Source organism: Parasteatoda tepidariorum, chromosome 7 (assembly GCF_982258835.1).
Source record: "Parasteatoda tepidariorum strain Cologne lab strain chromosome 7, Ptep-v5.0, whole genome shotgun sequence".
In the NCBI taxonomy this organism is placed as follows: Eukaryota; Metazoa; Arthropoda; class Arachnida; order Araneae; family Theridiidae; genus Parasteatoda; species Parasteatoda tepidariorum.
In genome coordinates, this window is record NC_141761.1 from 5,080,190 (window position 1) to 5,094,279 (window position 14,090).

General features: G+C 33.3%; 1 protein-coding gene across 4 annotated transcripts in view; it reads right to left on the reverse strand.

Annotated features, from left to right (window-relative positions):
* The window catches only part of LOC147806762 (uncharacterized), a 137,936-nt gene that overhangs the window by 59,852 nt on the left and 63,994 nt on the right, over positions 1-14,090 (reverse strand). For 3 of the 4 annotated variants that reach the window (XR_015435140.1, XR_015435139.1, XR_015435138.1), the window contains one exon: positions 13,742-14,027. The exons of the other annotated variant lie outside the window; for it this stretch is intronic. The gene's annotated coding sequence lies outside the window, so the exon portion shown is untranslated. Of the gene's footprint in view, positions 1-13,741; positions 14,028-14,090 lie in introns of those variants that run through there. 4 annotated transcript variants of the gene reach the window in all.

A 14,090-nucleotide genomic window follows, 5' to 3' on the forward strand; every position in this document is an offset into this window, starting at 1 on the left:
GCTTAAAAAATTTTCCTTCCGGTTAATTGACAAACTCTATTTTGGCCCTTTATGTGCCCCCCAATTAGTGTATAAAAATCCCCTTTGGTATGATTGTTTGGTATACAAAAATCTATTTTCTGGCAGAGTTTGAAAATTATAAGTTAACATTAAAGGGAGTTTAGGGGTGAGTGGTGTGCGTAGCTCCGGAGACGAAATTTATCCCTTTTTCTGCTATTAATCCTACTTTTCCAAAGAAAAATAATTATTTTTATCTATATAACACTTTATTCACGTTGAAATATCGAAAAATAAATTTCAAAAAATAAAATAAGGCAAAGAGAAAAAAAAAAATACAAATTAATCCGTGACCTGGACCGAACCCCTGACCACCGCGTCTACAAACTTCTTTACCCATAGCGGTAACAACCACACCACGACTCATACGATGCTTCCACGAATATATAGCTAAAAAAACTTCCTTCCGGTTAATTGACACACTCTATTTTGGCTCTTTATGTGCCCCCTAATTAGTGTATAAAAATCCCCTTTAGTACGATTGTTTGGTATATAAAACTCTATTTTCTGGCAGAGTTTGAAAATTATAGGTTAATATTAAAGGGAGTTACGGAGTGAGTGATGTGCGTAGCTCCAGAGCTGAAATTTATCCCTTTTTCAGCTATTAATCCCACTTTCCCAAAGAAAAATAATTATTTTTATCTATATAACACTTTATTCACGATGAAATATCGAAAAATAAATTTCAAAAAATAAAATAAGGCAAAGAGAAAAAAAAAATACAAATTAATCCGTGACCTGGACCGAACCCCTGACCACCGCGTCTGCAAACTTCTTTACCCATAGCGGTACCAACCACAGCACGACTCACACGATGCTTCCCCGAATATATAGCTTAAAAAAACTTCCTTCCGGTTAATTGACAAACTCTATTTTGGCTCTTTATGTGCCCCCCTATTAGTGTATAAAAATCCCCTTCGGTACGATTGTTTGGTATATAAAAATCTATTTTCTGGCAGAGTTTGAAAATTATAAGTTAATATTAAAGGGAGTTACGGGGTGAGTGGTGTGCGTAGCTCCGGAAACGAAATTTATCCATTTTTCAGCTATTAATCCCTTTTTCCCAAAGAAAAATAATTATTTTTATCTATATAAAACTGTATTCACGTTGAAATAACGAAAAATAAATTTCAAAAAATAAAATAAGGCAAAGAGAAAAAAAAATACTTATTAATCCGTGACCTGGACCGAACCCCTGACCACCGCGACTACAAACTTCCTTACCCATAGCGGTAACAACCACACCACGACTCACAAGATGCTTCTTCGAATATATAGCTTAAAAAAACTTCCTTCCGGTTAATTGACAAACTCTATTTTGGCCCTTTATGTGCCCCCTAATTAGTGTATAAAAATCCCCTTTGGTACGATTGTTTGGAATATAAAACTCTATTTTCTGGCAGAGTTTGAAAATTATAAGTTAATATAAAAGGGAGTTACGGAGTGAGTGATGTGCATAGCTCCGGAGATGAAATTTATCCCTTTTTCAGCTATTAATCCCACTTTCCCAAAGAAAAATAATTATTTTTATCTATATAACACTTTATTCTCGATGAAATATCGAAAAATAAATTTCAAAAAATAAAATAAGGCAAAGAGAAAAAAAAAATACAAATTAATCCGTTACCTGGACCGAACCCCTGACCACCGCGTCTACAAACTTCTTTACCCATAGCAGTAACAACCACACCACGACTCACACGATGCTTCTTCGAATATATAGCTTAAAAAAACTTCCTTCCGGTTAATTGACAAACTCTATTTTGGCCCTTTATGTGCCCCCTAATAAGTGTATAAAAATCCCCTTTAGTACGATTGTTTGGTATATAAGACTCTATTTTCTGGCAGAGTTTGAAAATTATAAGTTAATATTAAAGGGAGTTACGGAGTGTGTGATGTGCGTAGCTCCGGAGATGAAATTTATCCCTTTTTCAGCTATTAATCCCACTTTCCCAAAGAAAAATAATTATTTTTATCTATATAACACTTTATTCACGTTGAAATATCGAAAAATAAATTTCAAAAAATAAAATAAGGCAAAGAGAAAAAAAAAATACAAATTAATCCGTGACCTGGACCGAACCCCTGACCACCGCGTCTACAAACTTCTTTACCCATAGCGGTAACAACCACACCACGACTAACACCATGCTTCCACGAATATATAGCTTAAAAAATTTTCCTTCCGGTTAATTGACAAACTCTATTTTGGCCCTTTATGTGCCCCCCAATTAGTGTATAAAAATCCCCTTTGGTATGATTGTTTGGTATACAAAAATCTATTTTCTGGCAGAGTTTGAAAATTATAAGTTAACATTAAAGGGAGTTTAGGGGTGAGTGGTGTGCGTAGCTCCGGAGACGAAATTTATCCCTTTTTCTGCTATTAATCCTACTTTTCCAAAGAAAAATAATTATTTTTATCTATATAACACTTTATTCACGTTGAAATATCGAAAAATAAATTTCAAAAAATAAAATAAGGCAAAGAGAAAAAAAAAAATACAAATTAATCCGTGACCTGGACCGAACCCCTGACCACCGCGTCTACAAACTTCTTTACCCATAGCGGTAACAACCACACCACGACTCATACGATGCTTCCACGAATATATAGCTAAAAAAACTTCCTTCCGGTTAATTGACACACTCTATTTTGGCTCTTTATGTGCCCCCTAATTAGTGTATAAAAATCCCCTTTAGTACGATTGTTTGGTATATAAAACTCTATTTTCTGGCAGAGTTTGAAAATTATAGGTTAATATTAAAGGGAGTTACGGAGTGAGTGATGTGCGTAGCTCCAGAGCTGAAATTTATCCCTTTTTCAGCTATTAATCCCACTTTCCCAAAGAAAAATAATTATTTTTATCTATATAACACTTTATTCACGATGAAATATCGAAAAATAAATTTCAAAAAATAAAATAAGGCAAAGAGAAAAAAAAAATACAAATTAATCCGTGACCTGGACCGAACCCCTGACCACCGCGTCTGCAAACTTCTTTACCCATAGCGGTACCAACCACAGCACGACTCACACGATGCTTCCCCGAATATATAGCTTAAAAAAACTTCCTTCCGGTTAATTGACAAACTCTATTTTGGCTCTTTATGTGCCCCCCTATTAGTGTATAAAAATCCCCTTCGGTACGATTGTTTGGTATATAAAAATCTATTTTCTGGCAGAGTTTGAAAATTATAAGTTAATATTAAAGGGAGTTACGGGGTGAGTGGTGTGCGTAGCTCCGGAAACGAAATTTATCCATTTTTCAGCTATTAATCCCTTTTTCCCAAAGAAAAATAATTATTTTTATCTATATAAAACTGTATTCACGTTGAAATAACGAAAAATAAATTTCAAAAAATAAAATAAGGCAAAGAGAAAAAAAAATACTTATTAATCCGTGACCTGGACCGAACCCCTGACCACCGCGACTACAAACTTCCTTACCCATAGCGGTAACAACCACACCACGACTCACAAGATGCTTCTTCGAATATATAGCTTAAAAAAACTTCCTTCCGGTTAATTGACAAACTCTATTTTGGCCCTTTATGTGCCCCCTAATTAGTGTATAAAAATCCCCTTTGGTACGATTGTTTGGAATATAAAACTCTATTTTCTGGCAGAGTTTGAAAATTATAAGTTAATATAAAAGGGAGTTACGGAGTGAGTGATGTGCGTAGCTCCGGAGATGAAATTTATCCCTTTTTCAGCTATTAATCCCACTTTCCCAAAGAAAAATAATTATTTTTATCTATATAACACTTTATTCTCGATGAAATATCGAAAAATAAATTTCAAAAAATAAAATAAGGCAAAGAGAAAAAAAAAATACAAATTAATCCGTTCCCTGGACCGAACCCCTGACCACCGCGTCTACAAACTTCTTTACCCATAGCAGTAACAACCACACCACGACTCACACGATGCTTCTTCGAATATATAGCTTAAAAAAAATTCCTTCCGGTTAATTGACAAACTCTATTTTGGCCCTTTATGTGCCCCCTAATAAGTGTATAAAAACCCCTTTAGTACGATTGTTTGGTATATAAGACTCTATTTTCTGGCAGAGTTTGAAAATTATAAGTTAATATTAAAGGGAGTTACGGAGTGTGTGATGTGCGTAGCTCCGGAGATGAAATTTATCCCTTTTTCAGCTATTAATCCCACTTTCCCAAAGAAAAATAATTATTTTTATCTATATAACACTTTATTCATGTTGAAATATCGAAAAATAAATTTCAAAAAATAAAATAAGGCAAAGAGAAAAAAAAAATACAAATTAATCCGTTCCCTGGACCGAACCCCTGACCACCGCGTCTACAAACTTCTTTACCCATAGCAGTAACAACCACACCACGACTCACACGATGCTTCTTCGAATATATAGCTTAAAAAAAATTCCTTCCGGTTAATTGACAAACTCTATTTTGGCCCTTTATGTGCCCCCTAATAAGTGTATAAAAACCCCTTTAGTACGATTGTTTGGTATATAAGACTCTATTTTCTGGCAGAGTTTGAAAATTATAAGTTAATATTAAAGGGAGTTACGGAGTGTGTGATGTGCGTAGCTCCGGAGATGAAATTTATCCCTTTTTCAGCTATTAATCCCACTTTCCCAAAGAAAAATAATTATTTTTATCTATATAACACTTTATTCTCGATGAAATATCGAAAAATAAATTTCAAAAAATAAAATAAGGCAAAGAGAAAAAAAAAATACAAATTAATCCGTTCCCTGGACCGAACCCCTGACCACCGCGTCTACAAACTTCTTTACCCATAGCAGTAACAACCACACCACGACTCACACGATGCTTCTTCGAATATATAGCTTAAAAAAAATTCCTTCCGGTTAATTGACAAACTCTATTTTGGCCCTTTATGTGCCCCCTAATAAGTGTATAAAAACCCCTTTAGTACGATTGTTTGGTATATAAGACTCTATTTTCTGGCAGAGTTTGAAAATTATAAGTTAATATTAAAGGGAGTTACGGAGTGTGTGATGTGCGTAGCTCCGGAGATGAAATTTATCCCTTTTTCAGCTATTAATCCCACTTTCCCAAAGAAAAATAATTATTTTTATCTATATAACACTTTATTCATGTTGAAATATCGAAAAATAAATTTCAAAAAATAAAATAAGGCAAAGAGAAAAAAAAAATACAAATTAATCCGTTCCCTGGACCGAACCCCTGACCACCGCGTCTACAAACTTCTTTACCCATAGCAGTAACAACCACACCACGACTCACACGATGCTTCTTCGAATATATAGCTTAAAAAAAATTCCTTCCGGTTAATTGACAAACTCTATTTTGGCCCTTTATGTGCCCCCTAATAAGTGTATAAAAACCCCTTTAGTACGATTGTTTGGTATATAAGACTCTATTTTCTGGCAGAGTTTGAAAATTATAAGTTAATATTAAAGGGAGTTACGGAGTGTGTGATGTGCGTAGCTCCGGAGATGAAATTTATCCCTTTTTCAGCTATTAATCCCACTTTCCCAAAGAAAAATAATTATTTTTATCTATATAACACTTTATTCATGTTGAAATATCGAAAAATAAATTTCAAAAAATAAAATAAGGCAAAGAGAAAAAAAAAATACAAATTTATCCGTGACCTGGACCGAACCCCTGACCACCGCGTCTACAAACTTCTTTACAAATAGCGGTAACAACCACACCACGACTAACACGATGCTTCCACGAATATATAGCTTAAAAAATTTTCCTTCCGGTTAATTGACAAACTCTATTTTGGCCCTTTATGTGCCCCCCAATTAGTGTATAAAAATCCCCTTTTGTATGATTGTTTGGTATATAAAACTCTATTTTCTGGCAGAGTTTGAAAATTATAAGTTAATATTAAAGGGAGTTACGGAGTGAGTGGTGTGCGTAGTTCCGGAAACGAAATTTATCCATTTTTCAGCTATTAATCCCTCTTTCCCAAAGAAAAATAATTATTTTTATCTATATAACACTGTATTCATGTTGAAATATCGAAAAATAAATTTCAAAAAATAAAATAAGGCAAAGAGAAAAAAAAAAATACAATTAATCCGTGACCTGGACCGAACCCCTGACCACCGCGGCTACAAGCTTCTTTACCCATAGCAGTAACAACCACACCACGACCCACACGATGCTTCCTCGAATATATAGCTTAAAAAAACTTCCTTCCGGTTAATTGATGAACTCTATTTTTGCCCTTTGTGTGCCCCCTAATTAGTGTATCAAAGTCCCCTTCGGTACGATTGTTTTGTATATAAAACTCTATTTTCTGGCAGAGTTTGAAAATTATAAGTTAATATTAAAGGGAGTTACGGAGTGAGTGGTGTACGTAGCTCCGGAGACGAAATTTATCCCTTTTTCAGCTATTAATCCCACTTTTCCAAAGAAAAATAATTATTTTTATCTATATAACACTTTATTCTCGTTAAAATATCGAAGAATAATTTTCAAAAAATAAAATAAGGTAAATAGAAAAAAAAATTGAAACTTAATCCGTGACCTGGACCGAACCCCTGACCACCGCGTCTACAAACTTCTTTACCCATAGCGGTAACAACCACACCACGACTCTCACGATGCTTCCTCGAATATATAACTTCAAAAAACTTCCTTCCGTTTAATTGATAAACTCTATTTTTGCCCTTTGTGTGCCCCCTAATTAGTGTATAAAAATCCCCTTTTTTACGATTGTTTGGTATATAAAACTCCATTTTCTGGCAGAGTTTGAAAATTATAAGTTAATATTAAAGGGAGTTACGAAGTGAGTGGTGTGCGTAGCTCCGGAGACAAAATTTATCCCTTTTTCAGCTATTAATCCCACTTTCCCTAAGAAAAAAAATTATTTTTATCTATATAACACTTTATTCACGTTGAAATATCGAAAAATAAATTTCAAAAAATAAAATAAAGTAAAAAGAAAAAAAAAATTTAAAAATTAATCCGTGACCTGGACCGAACCCCTGACCACCGCGGCTACAAACTTCTTTACCCATAGCGGTAACAACCACACCACGACTCACACGATGCTTCCTCGAATATATAGCTTAAAAAAACTTCCTTCCGGTTAATTGATAAACTCTATTTTTGCCCTTTGTGTGCCCCCTAATTAGTGTATAAAAGTCCCCTTTGGTACGATTGTTTGGTATATAAAACTCTATTTTCAGGCAGAGTTTGAAAATTATAAGTTAATATTAAAGGGAGTTACGGAGTGAGTGGTGAACGTAGCTCCGGAGACAAAATTTATCACTTTTTCAGCTATTAATCCCACTTTCCCTAAGAAAAAAAATTATTTTTATCTATATAACACTTTATTCACGTTGAAATGTCGAAAAATAAATTTCAAAAAATAAAATAAAGTAAAAAGAAAAAAAACATTTTAAAAATTAATCCGTGACCTGGACCGAACCCCTGACCACCGCGGCTACAAACTTCTTTACCCATAGCGGTAACAACCACACCACGACTCACACGATGCTTCCTCGAATATATAGCTTAAAAAAACTTCCTTCCGGTTAATCGACAAACTCTACTTTGGCCCTTTATGTGCCCCCTACTTAGTGTATAAAAATCCCCTTTGGTACGATTGTTTGGTATATAAAACTCTATTTTCCGGCAGAGTTTGAAAATTATAAGTTAATATTAAAGGGAGTTACGAAGTGAGTGGTGTGCGTAGCTCCGGAGACGAAATTTTTCCCTTTTTCAGCTATTAATCCCATTTTCCCAAAGAAAAATAATTATTTTTATCCATATAACACTGTATTCACGTTGAAATATCGAAAAATAAATTTCAAAAAATAAAATAAGGCAAATAGAAGAAAAAAATTTAAAATTAATCCGTGACCTGGACCGAACCCCTGACCACCGCGTCTACTAACTTCTTTACCCATAGCGGTAACAACCACACCACGACTCACACGATGCTTCCTCGAATATATAGCTTAAAAAAACTTCCTTCCGGTTAATTGACAAACTCTATTTTGGCCCTTTATGTGCCCCCTAATTAGTGTATAAAAGTCCCCTTCGGTACGACTGTTTGGTATATACCAAACAATGGTATATACTCTTTTTTCTGGCAGAGTTTGAAAATTATAAGTTAATATTAAAGGGAGTTACGAAGTGAGTGGTGTGCGTAGCTCCGGAGACAAAATTTATCCCTTTTTCAGCTATTAATCCCACTTTCCCTAAGAAAAAAAATTATTTTTATCTATATAACACTTTATTCACGTTGAAATATCGAAAAATAAATTTCAAAAAATAAAATAAAGTAAAAAGAAAAAAAAAAATTAAAAATTAATCCGTGACCTGGACCGAACCCCTGACCACTGCGGCTACAAACTTCTTTACCCATAGCGGTAACAACCACACCACGACTCACACGATGCTTCCTCGAATATATAGCTTAAAAAAACTTCCTTCCGGTTAATTGATAAACTCTAATTTTGCCCTTTGTGTGCCCCCTAATTAGTGTATAAAAGTCCCCTTCGGTACGATTGTTTGGTATATACCAAACAATGGTATATACTCTTTTTTCTGGCAGAGTTTGAAAATTATAAGTTAATATTAAAGGGAGTTACGGAGTGAGTGGTGAACGTAGCTCCGGAGACGAAATTTATCCCTTTTTCAGCTATTAATCCCATTTTCCCAAAGAAAAATAATTATTTTTATCCATATAACACTGTATTCACGTTGAAATATCGAAAAATAAATTTCAAAAAATAAAATAAGGCAAATAGAAGAAAAAAATTAAAAATTAATCCGTGACCTGGACCGAACCCCTGACCACCGCGTCTACAAACTTCTTTACCATAGCGGTAACAACCACACCACTACTCATACGATGCTTCCTCGAATATATAGCTTAAAAAAACTTCCTTCCGGTTAATTGACAAACTCTATTTTGGCCCTTTATGTGCCCCCTAATTAGTGTATAAAAATCCCCTTTGGTACGATTGTTTGGTATATAAAACTCTATTTTCTGGCAGAGTTTGAAAATTATAAGTTAATATTAAAGGGAGTTATGAAGTGAGTGGTGTGCGTAGCTCCGGAGACGAAATTTATCCCTTTTTCAGCTATTAATCCCATTTTCCCGAAGAAAAATAATTATTTTTATCCATATATCACTGTATTCACGTTGAAATATCGAAAAATAAATTTCAAAAAATAAAATAAGGCAAATAGAAGAAAAAAATTAAAAATTAATCCGTGACCTGGACCGAACCCCTGACCACCGCATCTACAAACTTCTTTACCCATAGCGGTAACAACCACACCACGACTCACACGATGCTTCTTCGAATATATAGCTTAAAAAAACTTCCTTCCGGTTAATTGACAAACTCTATTTTGGCCCTTTATGTGCCCCCTAATTAGTGTATAAAAATCCCCTTTGGTACGATTGTTTGGTATATAAAACTCTATTTTCTGGCAGAGTTTGAAAATTATAAATTGCGAAATGTGTTCTGTGTTTGAAATCAAATGTCTTTCTTGGTTAAAGAACGCATAATGGAATAAAAAATAAAATAAAATAAAATGACGGGAGATAGGTTCAAATTTCAAGTCCGTCTAACTCCCTCTAATATTAAGCTATAAATTTCAAACTCTGGCGGAAATTTGGCCTCTATGAGCCGAACCACCCTACAATGGAAAATATTTATAGACCTATTAGGGGAGGGGCAGCAAACGCCCCTTAAGTCTTTTCTTTAGCTCACCGGGAGAGAGTACTTGAAGCTATGAAGTAGCCTGATCTCCGTATAAACGTATTTCAACGGCTAAGACTGCATGCTAGTGACTTGCGCCTTAAGCGATGGGGTGCGGGTTCGAACCACATCTGAGGATAATTTTTAAAATTTTTTATACTTTTTTTTTTTACATTATATTATTTATTTATTGTGTTTTTCGATATATTAAAGAATTCTATACAAAAAAATAATTTTTTTTATTCCGTAAATTTCAAATAATGCTTAGAAACTCGAAAATTCCTGGAAAATTAGTTTATTTTTATTATATTTTTTTTTAAAACTCCTTGTAAAATATTTTCACGATAGTTTAGCATTCGAAATGTGTTCCATGCTTAAAATAAAGTGTCTTTCTTGGTGAAAGAACGCATAATGGAATAAAAAATAAAATAAAATGGCGGGAAAAAGATTCAAATTTCAAGTCCATCTAACTCTCTTTAATATTAAGCTATAAATTTCAAACTCGGATCGAAAGTTGGCCTCGATGAGCCGAATAACCCTACCATTGGAAATTTTTATAGACCAATTAGAGGGGCCAGAAAGGCACCTCAAGTCTTTTGTTTAGCTAACCGAGGGAAGGTACTTGAATCTATGTAGTAGCTCGATGACCGTGTAAACGTGGTTCAACGGCTAAGACCGCTTGCTAGTGACTTACGCCTTAAGCGAGGTGGTGCAGGTTCGATCCCCGGCCGAGGGCAATTTTTAAAATTTCTTATATTTTTTTCTTTTGTCTTTTTTTTACTTTATATTATTTATTTAATGTGTTTTTCGATATATTAAAGGATCCTATATGTAAAAAATAATTTTTTTTCCTGGAAATTTCAAATAATGCTCAAATACTCGAAAAATCCCGGAAAATTAATTTATTTTCATGATATTATTTTTTTAAATTTCTTTTACAATCTTTTCACGATTGTTTAGCATGCGAAATGTGTTCTTTGTTTTAAATCAAGTGTCTTTCTTGGTGAAAGAAAGCATAATGGAATAAAAAATAAAATAAAATGGCGGGAGAAAGATTCAAATTTCAAGTCTATCTAACTCCCTTTAATTTAAAGCTATAAATTTAAATCTCGGGCGGAAAGTTGGCCTCTATGAGCCAAACCAACCTACCAAGAAAATTTTTTATACACCATATAGGGGGGGGGGGCAGAAAATGCCCCTTAAGTTTTTTGTTTAGCTAACCGGGAGAGGGTGCTTGAAGCTATGTAGTAGCCTGATCCCCGTATAAACGTGGTTCAACGGCTAAGACCACGTGCTAGTGACTTACGCCTTAAGAGAGGGGGTGCAGGTTCGAACCCAGGCAGAAGTCAATTTTTAAAATTGTTTACATTTTTTTCTTTTGGTTTTTTTTTACATTATATTATTTATTTAATGTGTTTTTCGATATATTACAGGATCCTATATGTAAAAAATATTTTTTTTATTCTTGCAATTTCAAATAATGCTTAAAAACTCGAAAAATTAGTTTATTTTTATCATATTATTTTTTTAAAACTTCTTTTACAATATTTTCACGATAGTTTAGCATGCGAAATGTATTCAGTGTGTGAAATCAAGTGTCTTTCTTAGTGAAAGAACCCATAATGGAATAAAAAATAAAATAAAATGGCGGGAAAAAGTTCAAATTTACAGTCCGTCTAACTCCCTTCAATTGAAAGCTATAATTTTAAAACTCGGGCGGAGAGTTTGCCTCTATGGGCCAAACCACACTACCAAGAAAACTTTTTATAGATCATATAGGGGGGCAGAAAATGCCCCTTAAGTTTTTTGTTTAGCTAACCGGGAGAGGGTACTTGAATCTATGTAGTAGCACGATCCCCGTATAAACGTGGTTCAACGGCTAAGACCGCATGCGAGTGACTTACGCCTTAAGCGAGGGGGCGCGAGTTCGAACCCCGGCTGTAGTCAATTTTTTTTTAAAAAATTTTCATTTGTTTTTTTTTCGCATTTTATTATTTATTTAATATGCTTTTCGATATATTATAGGATCCTATATGTAAAAAATATTTTTTTTAATCGTGCAATTTCAAACAATGCTTAAAAACTCGAAAAATTAGTTTATTTTTATCATATTATTTTTTTAAACTTCTTTTGCAATATTTTCACGATAGTTTAGCATGCGAAATGTGTTCTGTGTTTAAAATCAAGTGTCTTTCTTAGTGAAAGATCGCATCATGGAATAAAAAATAAAGTCCATGGAACTAACGTTTCACCGTTATAAATTTTGAACATTTTATGCCAGTGATATAAATGAAAAAGAGCTAGAACTGTAATTAGAACATTTCAAGCATGATTTGGCCTCGGAGAATAAGTTAGATTAATTTGGAAGAGATGCATAAAATAGTAAAAAACAACTCTCTCAGAGACACTTTTCCATACATTGACGTTTGTCTTATTTTTTTCAAGCGTGACATTGGACAATTGTCACTCATGATAACTAGATGTAGTGGCGCACGTTCATTCTCCATACTGAACTTGATAAAAAATGACTTAAGAAAGAATGAATCATCATGAGCATTGAAAATGATGTGCAGGAAATAGATTTTAGCAATGTAATAGAAGGCTTCACCTCTCAAAACGCGTAAAAAGTATTGCTACCTTAAACTTTTGGTGAAAAAAATGTAATTAAAACTTTTATAATAATGTATCAATGTTTTATTTTCTTAAACCAAAAATTAATCAAAAGTAAAATTTTTTCTTTGAAATTACTCATAAAGAGCCCGAGGGCCCCCAAAACGGTTCTGCTTTTTGGATTATACATTTTCAATTTAAAAAGTTTTATATATTACCTTAACGCTAGTTTCGTGTACAAAATGAATAAATAATGAAAATGTGACCGAGCTTACACTTTATCGTTCTCATTTAATATAACTAAAGTTTTTCTGGAGAGTATGCATAGCGCTATCGAAAGACGGAGCTCCAAAACTAGCACAGCAGTACGTTGTAGTTTTGGGAGGTAATGTCCCAATAGTTTCGTCAAGAGAGCAGTCCAAAGTTTAAAACAATTAATGTTAATTTTACTTTCTGTGTATTTCACTATATCTCAAAAAATTATAAAAAGAATTTGAAACATTTTTGTTCTCAGTTATGTCAAAAGTATAAAGTAGTCAAAAAAAAAAATTAACATGAAGGGATCCAAATTTTGGAATTCTCTTCTGTCCAAACTATTGGAACCGTATCTCCGGAGCTCCGGTTGCTCCCAATATCTTGGGGGCCAGACATCTACATCACTAAAAAAAAAAATAAAAGCTGGCTTATTCAGAGAAAGTGCATTTTTGTGTCTGATTTCGTAAAATATTGTTACTGTAAGACTGTCTTTTCTGTGTTAAAAGGGCATTTATATTCTATTCCATTACTATTTGATTAAAAGGGGCCAAATACTGTCTTTAGAGATTACTGACCTCATTTCAAATCAACTTAAATAGAGTTTAATACTCATTATATGAATTATTTGTGTTTGCTTATGCTTTACTGCTACTTTATAGCCTGAATTAATAATGCTTTGTTTTTTTAATAAAGTGGAAAACAGTATTCTTTCTTCTTAGAATAAATCAATTATATTTTAAATGGGAATAAAAAGTACATTGAATGCTTAATTTCTGAATCATTTTGATCAATATTAATGTACTTAAGTGTGTACTCAATAAAAGTTAATTTAAAAAAAGGAGCTGTTATGGTACATTGTTTTCAAAAATGCTGCAAATCAAGTTTCGTTTCTTTTTTGCCTACTATGGCAGGTAACACAACTTTTTTTTTTATTATAATTAATTTAAGACAGAAAGTAAGATTTGTATACTATTGAATTTGTAATCTTTGTTGAGAAGAATATAATTACATGTATAGAATTGGCATGTGATGTGAAGATGAATTGGCATGTGAAATGTAAGATACATAATATGTATCTTCAAGAAATGATAAATAAATGAGATACATTTTATTTTGATAATTTTTATTTTTACCTTTTTAATTATTTTTTAGTGGTAAGTAAGAGCACAGCATATATGTAAAAAGTACAAAATAGGACACACAAAAAAAAAATATGTAAGTTGGATCAGAAAATTTGAAGCATGTCTATTTTTTTTTGTTCTTATACAATAGAGAAAGAGTATTGGTAGACAGCTTGACTCTATGATGGTGCAATCACGTAAGGTTTATGACAGCTACTAGTGGCAACATCCTGAGAAAAGGAGCAGCTAAAAGTCTTGTCTGCTTATTCAGCTGTAAAATAGAAGCATTTTTCTTGATAAAAAAAATTGAAATCATGTTACCTTAAAGTTCTGC